The sequence below is a fragment of the Sorex araneus genome, chromosome 6 (genome assembly GCF_027595985.1).
Source record: "Sorex araneus isolate mSorAra2 chromosome 6, mSorAra2.pri, whole genome shotgun sequence".
Taxonomy (NCBI): Eukaryota; Metazoa; Chordata; class Mammalia; order Eulipotyphla; family Soricidae; genus Sorex; species Sorex araneus.
The window spans coordinates 136426909-136436778 of record NC_073307.1 but is presented as its reverse complement, the minus strand read 5'-3'; positions in this window follow the sequence as shown (position 1 = coordinate 136436778).

The window sequence follows — 9870 nt, the reverse complement described above, 5'->3', positions numbered from 1 at the left end:
GTGCTTTTAATTTCTTTTCAGATTTTTCTCTATTTTCTTTTGTTTACTAGTAGTTCCTTTCATCTCATCATGCACCTCCTTGATCTTTCCTTAACAGCTATGATTCTGCTGCTCATTTCTGCTACTGAGTTTTTTTGGTTGTTTTTTTTTTTTCATATGCTTGGGGTCACCCCAGCAGTGCCCATGGCTTACTCCTTGTTCTCTGCTCAAGAATCTCTCCTAGTGGGACTTGAAGGACCGTTTGTTTTTCTGGGGATTGAACTCATTTCAGATGTGTGTAAGTCAAGAGATTTATCTGCTGTACTATTTCTCCAGTCCCCTACTGAGTTTTTTTTATATCACCTACCATATTCTTCATTTCTGTCACTTTTGATTGCAGTTTTCTCTTTTCTGCTTTCATGCTTCCTTTTTGAGTTCATTAAATATCTCAACGTGGTGTCACTGAAGTTATTTTCTGAGGATTTACAGATCTGGTTGGTACTGGTAGAGCCTTCTATGCTACTATTTTAACCCACTGAGCTATGCATTTCTACACAACTTTCATATTGTGTTTGTTGTAATCCTGTTGTGCAGAGAGCAGAAGTCTCTGAGGGATTAGGCTGGGTGTTGCTCTTTTCCTTCCCTGCTGCCCTTCATCCTGTGACAGGCAGTGCAAGTGTGAGGTGTGGCCAGTAGAGTTGTTGCATGGCACAAATAGTCAGAAGCCACAGAAAATAGAGTTGTGGGAATAAGGAGTGAAAGTTGTCCTGGAAGGTTGAATGAATGAGCAAGGGTCTGAGTGTGGTCCCGCTGTAATGGAGGAGGTTGGCCATGGAGGCTGCTGGAATCAAGCAGGAAGAGATAAAACTCCACTTCAGGGTCCAAAAAGGTCCCAGGAGTGTGATCCAAGAGTGTGATCCCAGTGTGATCCTTCACTTCACCTGGAAGGTTGAATGGACAAGCAGTGGGACTGAGATGTGGAACTGAACCTGCTGAGATGATCAAGTTCGAATGTAGAGGCTCTGCGACTGAACCAGAAGCTCAACTGTTTGTTTTTGAAAAAGAAATGCACAGGGACCAGAGTGATAGTATAGCACGTAGGGCATTCGCCTTGCACGGCCGACCCAGGGTCAATCCCAGGCATCCAATACAGTCCTTCAAGTACCACCAAAAGTGATTCCAAGTGCAGAGCCGGAGCTCAGTTCACACACCTTGAACACCGCAGGTGTGTCTTCAGAACTGTCACTGTCACTGTCATCCCATTGCTCTTTGATTTGCTCGAGCAGGCACCAGTAACGTCTCCATTGTGAGACTTGTTACTGTTTTTGGCATATCAAATATGCCACAGGTAGCTTGCCAGGCTCTGCCATGTAGGCGAGATACTCTTGGTAGCTTGCCGGGCTCTCCAAGAGGGGCGGAGAAATAGAATCTCAGCCGGTGGCTTGCAAGGCAAACGCCCTACCTGCTGTGCTATTGCTCCAGCCCGTGTCTTTAAAAACAAGAAAAAAAAATAATAATTTTTTTAAAGTTCAATATATTCCCCCCAAAAAAGTAATGCACAGGAAAAATATGCAAACTACCAAATATTTACATGTATTAAAACACATTAAGACATTAAGAATGTGAAACAATGGGCACATTTTCTTTTCCATATTCATATTTTTCAGACTTACTAATGACTATATATGTACTATTAATTTAAATGGTGAAGGATTTTATTATTTCATGATTCATTCCCAGATGTCTTTTCCACACTTGGGTTTCATCACTGAGTAAGACAATTGTACCTATTGTCGAGTCAACAAATGTAAGATGTAAGAGCTACAAAGCATCTTACCTACTATTTCTCATTCCAGCCTGAGAATGACATTGTTAATCAATCACACATTCAGGAAATTTTCTCCCAGAATCAACTGAGATTAATAATCCTCAATGTTGCTCTTTACTTCCAGTCAATGGAAGCAGCAGGATGAGTGATACCTCCAATTTCAGGCACCATTCCTGAGTAATGGGTAGTTTTATGTTAACTATTAACATACTTGATAATTCAAAACTTCAATCTTTTCAAGCTAAGACATAAAACAGGGTGCAATTGTAGGTATATATTATTCCAGAAAAATACATTTGGAAAGAGAGGACTTTCAATCTTACAAAATAACCAATTGTACCAAGATTGTAGGATTACTGGCAGTGTCTAGTGCCTTGAATATATATCAAAGTTACAAATTTTTCTAAACAATAAAAGCAAGATCCAGAGCCTTGACCAGTGGGCCTAGCAAATGCTTCAGCTTTCAACAAGAACCAGATCACATCCGTCAACTGTCCAGTTCTCCAAATGAAAAGAACCAGGTCCTGAGGATCAGATCCATTTGTCTCTCTTCCTTTATTTGTCATTGATGTGGGGAAGAAAGAAAGATCAGAAACTCCAGGTCTAGCTGAATGGCTTACTCAACAGTGGAGCTTTATTCCAGTAACTAGCAGAGATTCAAGCATCAAGACACCTACACTCTCAAAACTAGTGATTAACTCTTGGATTGCACGGCAGAGCCTGGCAAGCTCCCCATGGCTTATTCGATATGCCAAAAATAGTAACAATGACGGGTATTATTCCCCTGACCCTGAAAGAGCCTTCAATGCGGCACCATTGGGAAGGATGAATAAAGAGAGGCTGCTAAAATCTCAGGGCTAGGAGGAATAGAGATGTTACTGGTGCCCTCTCAAGCAAATCAATGAAAAATGGAATGACAGTGATACAGTGATCACTTGTGCTGATCAAACAGTGTATCCTGGCCTTGGTGTTCCTTCTAAGTTTCCATAATTACATTCCTTCTTATATTCCATGCACTTGACTCCAAATCAAGTGATTACCCATTAACAAATTTCTAAATTTGTCAGTCCCTAGCTAAAAGAAGACCATTTCTTTCCCAGACAAATCATGACTATCCTTGACTATCAGAATTTGTTTCTTCTATCCTTACATATATTCTGGTGGTTTATACAAGAAATCTCTCTCTGCATCATGTCGTAAGAGTCAGTTTCCAGGGAACCAGAATGGGGGGCGGGGGGGGGGTGTCACAGCTAGGCCTTGCCTGTGCTTTGGAAAACCTCTGGAAATGACTTTGTCATTGTGTTTGTTTACAGAGACCAACATACATTTGTGTTCATGCTTGTAGACTCAGAGAAACAATCTCAGTAAAATTTCAAAGTTTGTATTAGTCTGCAAAAGCAATTGTCTGCAAAAGGTAGGGTGAAAATCTAATTACCTACGAAAGTAAAATGCAGGTGGAGGTACACTTTGAAACTTCACCAAAACCCTGCAGGAAACTGTTTCCAGTATAATGGGTAATTTCAAAGAGATGTTTAGCCTATGAAAAGACTAAAGGAAAGAGGAGATTCTTGTGTTTCCTTATACCAAGAGAGGGGATGGAGCTGGAGTGATAGCACAGTGGGTAGGGCGTTTGCCTTGCACGCGGCCGACCCGGGTTCGGATCCCAGCATCCCATATGGTCCCCTGAGCACTGCCAGGAGTAGTTCCTGAGTGCAGAGCCAGGAGTAACCCCTGTGCATCGCCGGGTGTGACCCAAGGAAAAAAAAAAAAAGAGAGGGGATGGGAGGTAGTTCTAGATCTGATTAGGGGTTTATTGTTTGATGTGACAGAAAGAATATATAACCTGGTTTCCAAGACATTGCATTAAGCAGATTAAAAGTACAATGTAATGTCATCTCATGCCTGTGAGAACGGTTGTTTTTGAAAAGATACTAAGTAATAAGTGTCCGAGAGGATGTAGAGAAGAGAACCTTTGTTCACTGTCAGGAGTAACATAAACTTGCACAGCCTTTGTAAAATGCAACATGGAGATTCCTTAAAATATATATATATATTTTGCTTTTTGGGTCACAACCCAGCGATGCTCAGGGGTTACTCCTGGCTTTACACTCAGGAATTACTCCTGGCGGTGCTTGGGGGACCATATGGGATGCCGGGGGTCGAACCCGGGTCGGCCGCGTGCAAGGCAAACACCCTACCCGCTGTGCTATCACTTCGGCCCCCTCCTTAAAATATTGACTGTAGAATTTCACATGAACTACCCCATTTATGGATATTTATCCAAAAAATATAAAACATGAATTTGAAGAGATATATGTACCTCCATTATACTAAATCATTATTAGTAGTCAAGAGCTGGAAATACCTGAGAACCCATTGATAGGTGAATGGAAAAAGCTAATGTGATATGTGGAATACCACTCAGCTATTAAAAAATAAATAAGTAAAACTGCCATTTGCAACATGGATCTAGAAGGTATTATGCTAAGTCCAAATAAGTCAAATAGAAAAGGACAAACGAGCACTTTGATTTTGCTCACATGTGGCAGATAAACAAGATAAGCAAGGAAGCCAAACAAAATAAAAACATACTTAGATTATAAATCAAAGCAGTAAACATCATAGATGAGGGAACTGAAGGAGTATGAAAGATTCATGTAAAAGGGTAAAATAGTTTGATAAAAAGTTTGATAAACTATTTTTTATCTCAGTGGTTTGTGATGAATATAATGTAGTTTATATAGCTGCTACTTTATAATAATGTATAACTAAAATATAATGCCAAAGTTCAGTGTTATGAAATTTTAAAAAATAAAGGAGAAAAGCCTGCATTCATGTTTTTATGAAGAAGGAAAATCTGTGTTCATGCCTTTTTCCTCCTGTCACCTAATAGCAGTATGATCTTGGTTCATTCTTTTGCCTTTCTCAAACTCAATTTTATCATCTGTAAAATGGTGGCAAAAGTTATAGGGTAATGAAGTAAATGACTGAAATATGAATGAAGTAGATGCTCATGAATATACTATTTATTTTGCATACTCTATATGGAAGTCTGTTCCTAGAGAGATAATATCAGTTAAGAAAAGTCTTCCTAATCAACACGAAGTAATAGGAATCCATTTTCTTTTATCTTTTAATTTTTTTTAATTTAAATACACAGTGGTTTACATAGTTGTTCATAATACAGTTCTTATAGGCTTTAGTGTCCCAACAACATTCTGACCATGAGAGTCACGTTCCTCCCCATTTACCCAACCCCCCACCCAAACCTGTCCCCTTAGCACAAAATTTATCTTATATTACTTATTACAATTAAATGACTAATTGTAATTTAATTACAATTAGCAATTAAAAATGGTAATGACTAATTACAATTATCAAAAATGCTTTAGCTAAAGAGAATTTGTGAAAATCATTCTATCTCACTAGGAGATCATTAAGTCTTTGTCTGACGTTTAACTAAGCTGTTTGTTGCTAGCTGAGTCTTCTGTATTATTGTTTTTGTTTGTTGTCTTTAGCCAGCTTCCTTGTTGCTGTCTCATCTGATGTGGTGTGCCCCGACTGCAGTGTCAGTATTGTGGAATAATAAACTTCAGGATCTCTATAACTAGACCATGAATTGACAAAGAGGCAGCTGTGGGAAGTGGGGTGGGGGTGTGTGTTGGGGTGAGAAGTAGGGGGAAGGTGGGTGGGAACGGGGAGGAAATGTCCACATTCACTTCAAGAAGACCCTAGTGTTCTCATCCTGAAAACTACTGTCAAATTGGGCTGTTGGTGTAGTGGCAACTATTGGCTGTGTGTGTGGCTGCCAGGGCTTCAGCAGGACAGATATTCAATTTCTGTCTAGAAAGTGTACAAGGTGATGTCTAATTTATTTTCTGATTTACAGAAATCTAATATAGCATTGTAGCACTGCCGTCCCGTTGCTCATTGATTTGCTCGAGCGGGCACCAGTAACGTCTCCATTGTGAGACTTATTACTGTTTTTGGCATATCAAATATGCCACAGGTAGCTTGCCAGGCTCTGCCATGCAGGCAGGATACTCTCGGTAGCTTGCCAGACTCTCCAAGAGGGACAGAGGAATTGAACCCAGGTCAACCACGTGCAAGGCAAATGCCCTACCTGCTGTGCTATCGCTCCAAAATTCTATTTGTCTTCTTGCCTACCGTGCCAGTTGTGAAAGCCTGGTTGGAAATAAGGTTGAGGAGTGAAGTACAAGTAGGATGATCCAAATACAGTAAGCATGTGGGAGAGTCTAACCCGGCATCATCATGTGTGGGCACTTGCTTATTACAGTCACCTGTAACTGACTAACTGACCCAACACCAAGTCACCATAACAGCAATTGCCATAAAATGTCAACTCCCACTTGCTGACTGCTTCTCATGTAGTCAGTCACAATCCAAATATGCCCATTTCACAAGGCTATAAAGATGCAGTAAAGCAACATATGTAAAACAGTGGAGAACATGGAACCTAATAAGAGCTCAACAGATACGATCTGCTGTGATTTACATACACTGTCTCAAGTCATCTTTTCCCCCACTAAAATAATGATGGCTAATAATAGTATGTTTCAGATGTATATTCTTTTAGATTGACATCTGTTTGTACTACATTTTGTTTGTTAACCGAATTCTAGTTTCTATCCATTATACAAGCTGAGGCTTCTTAGATTAATTAGTCTTCCCTCTCCATCTTTTCCTTTTGCAACCACTATTTGCTCTTACCATAGTCTAAACATTTGAGTTCTTTTTTTTTGTTTGTGCATTTGTTTTTGTTTCTGTATCTAACACCTAGCAGTATAATAATATGTATTTGTATTTTTCCATCCAATTTACTTCATTAGCTATCATGCCTTTTCCAGCCAAGATCCAGAGACTATAAAACAAAGCTCCAGGAAGAGAGCGATGCAGAGTCTCCTGCCCCTGCGCCAGGCAGTCCTCACCAGGGCCCCTCAGAGGGGGGCAGGTTGAGTTTCCCTCCTCACCCCAAGCAGAGCCCTGGCAGCTGAAAACCTTCAAAACCCAGCCACAGCCATGCTCGGGGCCACTCTCCACACACTCAGATGAGCCTCATACATGAAGGAACGGCAGAGGAACCCAGGTATGCAGAACCCAGGGCTGAGATCTCTAAGACTGCTCGGGTCATCAGGACTGGGCCTCCTCCACCCAGATCCCCTACTTTCTGGTAGCTTTGCAGTCACATCCACAAACTGTCCCCGGTGCCATGTAATACCATCAATGGCCAAGATCCAGAGACTATAAAACAAAGCTCCCGGAAGTCTTATAGTCTAGTCCACTGATATACCTAACACAGCACACAGTGTTTGGTTTTAACATACTTGCTTGTATTCTCTTATATACATTCTCCGTCCCTCTCGGAGAGCCTGGAAAGCTACCAAGAGTATCCTGCCCACATGGCAGAGCCTGGCAAGCTCCCCATGGCGTATTTGATATGCCAAATACAGTAACAGTAATGGGTTGTCTCATGCCCGTTACTGTTGGACAAACACTGGACAAACTGACCCTGAAAGAGCCTCCAATATGGCTCCGTTTGGAAGGATGAGTAATGAGAGGCTGCTCAAATCTCAGGGCTAAGATGAATGGAGGCATTACTGGTGCCCTATCGAGCAAATCAATCAACAGTGGGATGACAGTGACAGTGATCATGCTTTTTTAGTTCTGCATTATCGAAAATGGCATTTTTATGGGGCAAAGGCTCCCGAGTAGTGTTCAGGGGTCCCAGGCTTTTCTCAGCAATATTCAGTTATGGAACCTAGCTATGTGGTGCTAGGGAAGCAGGGTGTGCGGTGCTGGCTGTGGGATTGGGAGGCATACAGTGCTAGAGTCAAACTGGGGGCCTTGTGCTTGCCAGACATATAATTATATCCTTTGAACTATCTCTCCTACACTCTCAGATGCCAGGGCTTTAATAATTTTTATAGCTGAATAATATTCCATTATTTATATATTCCACATTTTTTTTAATCATTTGTTGATGGGTTTAGGCTGTTTTCAATCTCACACATGTCAGGCAGTAAGGCATGCACTGTCACATCCCCAACCCAATTTCCAATTCTTGGCTATTGCAAATAACTAATATGGGGGATGCATATGTATCTTCAAAATAGTGTTTTTCTATTCTTTTTTTTTTTTTGCTTTTTGGGTCCCACCCGGCAATGCACAGGGGTTACTTCTGGCTCTGCACTCAGGAATTACTCCTGGCGGTGCTCAAGGGACCATATGGGATGCTTGGAATCGAACCCAGGTCGACCACGTGCAAGGCAAACACCCTACCCGCTGTGCTATTGCTCCAGCCCCTTTCTTTAATTTTTTGTTTTTATTTCTTTATTTATTTATTTTTGTTTTTCTATTCTTAGATAAAATATCAAAATATCAAAAAGTGGTATGGTATTTTTTCTTTGGTGTGGTATATTTCATAAAATAAAAAGCTATGGTATTTTTAAATTATTATAGTTTAGGACACATGTTTACAAATGATGCTGTCACATGCTATTAAAGTATGTTATTTCTATTTTTAAGTTTTTGAGAACTCTCCACCCTTGCTACAACTATAACAAACTGGCATTACTGTTCTATATAGAAACTCAGGTTTAGGGACTGGAGTGATAGCACAGCAGGTAGGGCGTTTGCCTTGCATGCAACCGACCCAGGTTCGAATCCCAGCATCCCATATGGTCCCCTGAGCACCGCCAGGGGTGATTTCTGAGTGCATGAGCCAGGAGTGACCCCTGTGCATCACCACGTATGACCCAAAAAGCCAAAAAAAAAAACCCTCAGGTTTAAATGAGTCAAGGAACTTGACTATAGTAAAAATTAGCATGGGGCTGGAGCAATAGCACAGCGGCCAACCTAGGTTTGATTCCCAGCATCCCATATGGTCCCCTGAGCACTGCCAGGAGTAATTCCTGAGTTCCTGAGCCAGGAGTAGCCTCTGTGCAACACTGGGTGTGACTTTCCCCCCCACAAAAAATTAGCAATAAGTAGAAATCAGCTTTTCACCTAGGTATGTTTTAGTTCAAATCCTTTACTTGTTGTTTAGAATACATTGGCTCACAGGTCTAAAGTTGTGACCTACTGAATACTTTCCATTTAACACTGGACAAAACTTTCTCTTTCCTCCTATCACCTGCCTTTGTGAAATTGAGCATGGCTGGTGGGAATGCAGATGCTATGTTGTACCGAAGGAGTCTGGATCCCTACTTTCTCTTCATTACCAGGACATGAAGACTGGAGCGATAGCACAGTGGGTAGAGCATTTGCCTTGCACACGGCCGACCCGGGTTTGATTCCTCCATCCTGACAAGCTACCGAGAGTGTCCCACCTGCACGGCAGAGCCTGACAAGCTACCCATGGCATATTAGATTTGCCAAAAACAGTAACAAGAGGTCTCACAATGGAGACGTTACTTGTGCCCGCTCGAGCAAAGCGATGAACAACGGGATGACAGTGCTACCAGGATGTCTGAATCTGAAGATAGACAGCTCAAGAAAGAAAGAAATAGAGTGGGGTTTTAAAGTGGGGTCCTTTGAGGGTAACTAGTCATTGAAGGAAGTGAATTTATTTTTCCAGTTTTATTTAGTTTGACTTTGATCTGAAATGCTTTTCCCAACTGAAATTTTATAGAAAAGTCCAAAGTGTAACCATATAAAAACCATTCTCTTGAAAATAAGTGGACACACTGAGCTTCATCTCCTTCAAGAAGAGATGAATTTGTCATGTATCTGGGGTCCAAAGGATTAGGTCAGTAGAATGTGGATATAGAGCCTATGAATAGTGCAGTGTTTGGGACTTTTAAATAGTCTGTTTTTAGTTCAAATTTTTTTAGTTCAAATTTAATGTTCAAATTTTTAGTTCAGAAATTTCAAAAATGCTCAAAAATTTAGTTCAAATTTTTTTAGTTCAAATTTAATCCTTTATGATGTGTGTAATTTGGGCAGGGAATTTAATGCATTCCCTTTATGATGTGTGTAATTTGGGCAAGGAAGATTAACTTTCTGTGAGTGTTTCCTCCTATGTAAATGGTTCTCTGGCCCCA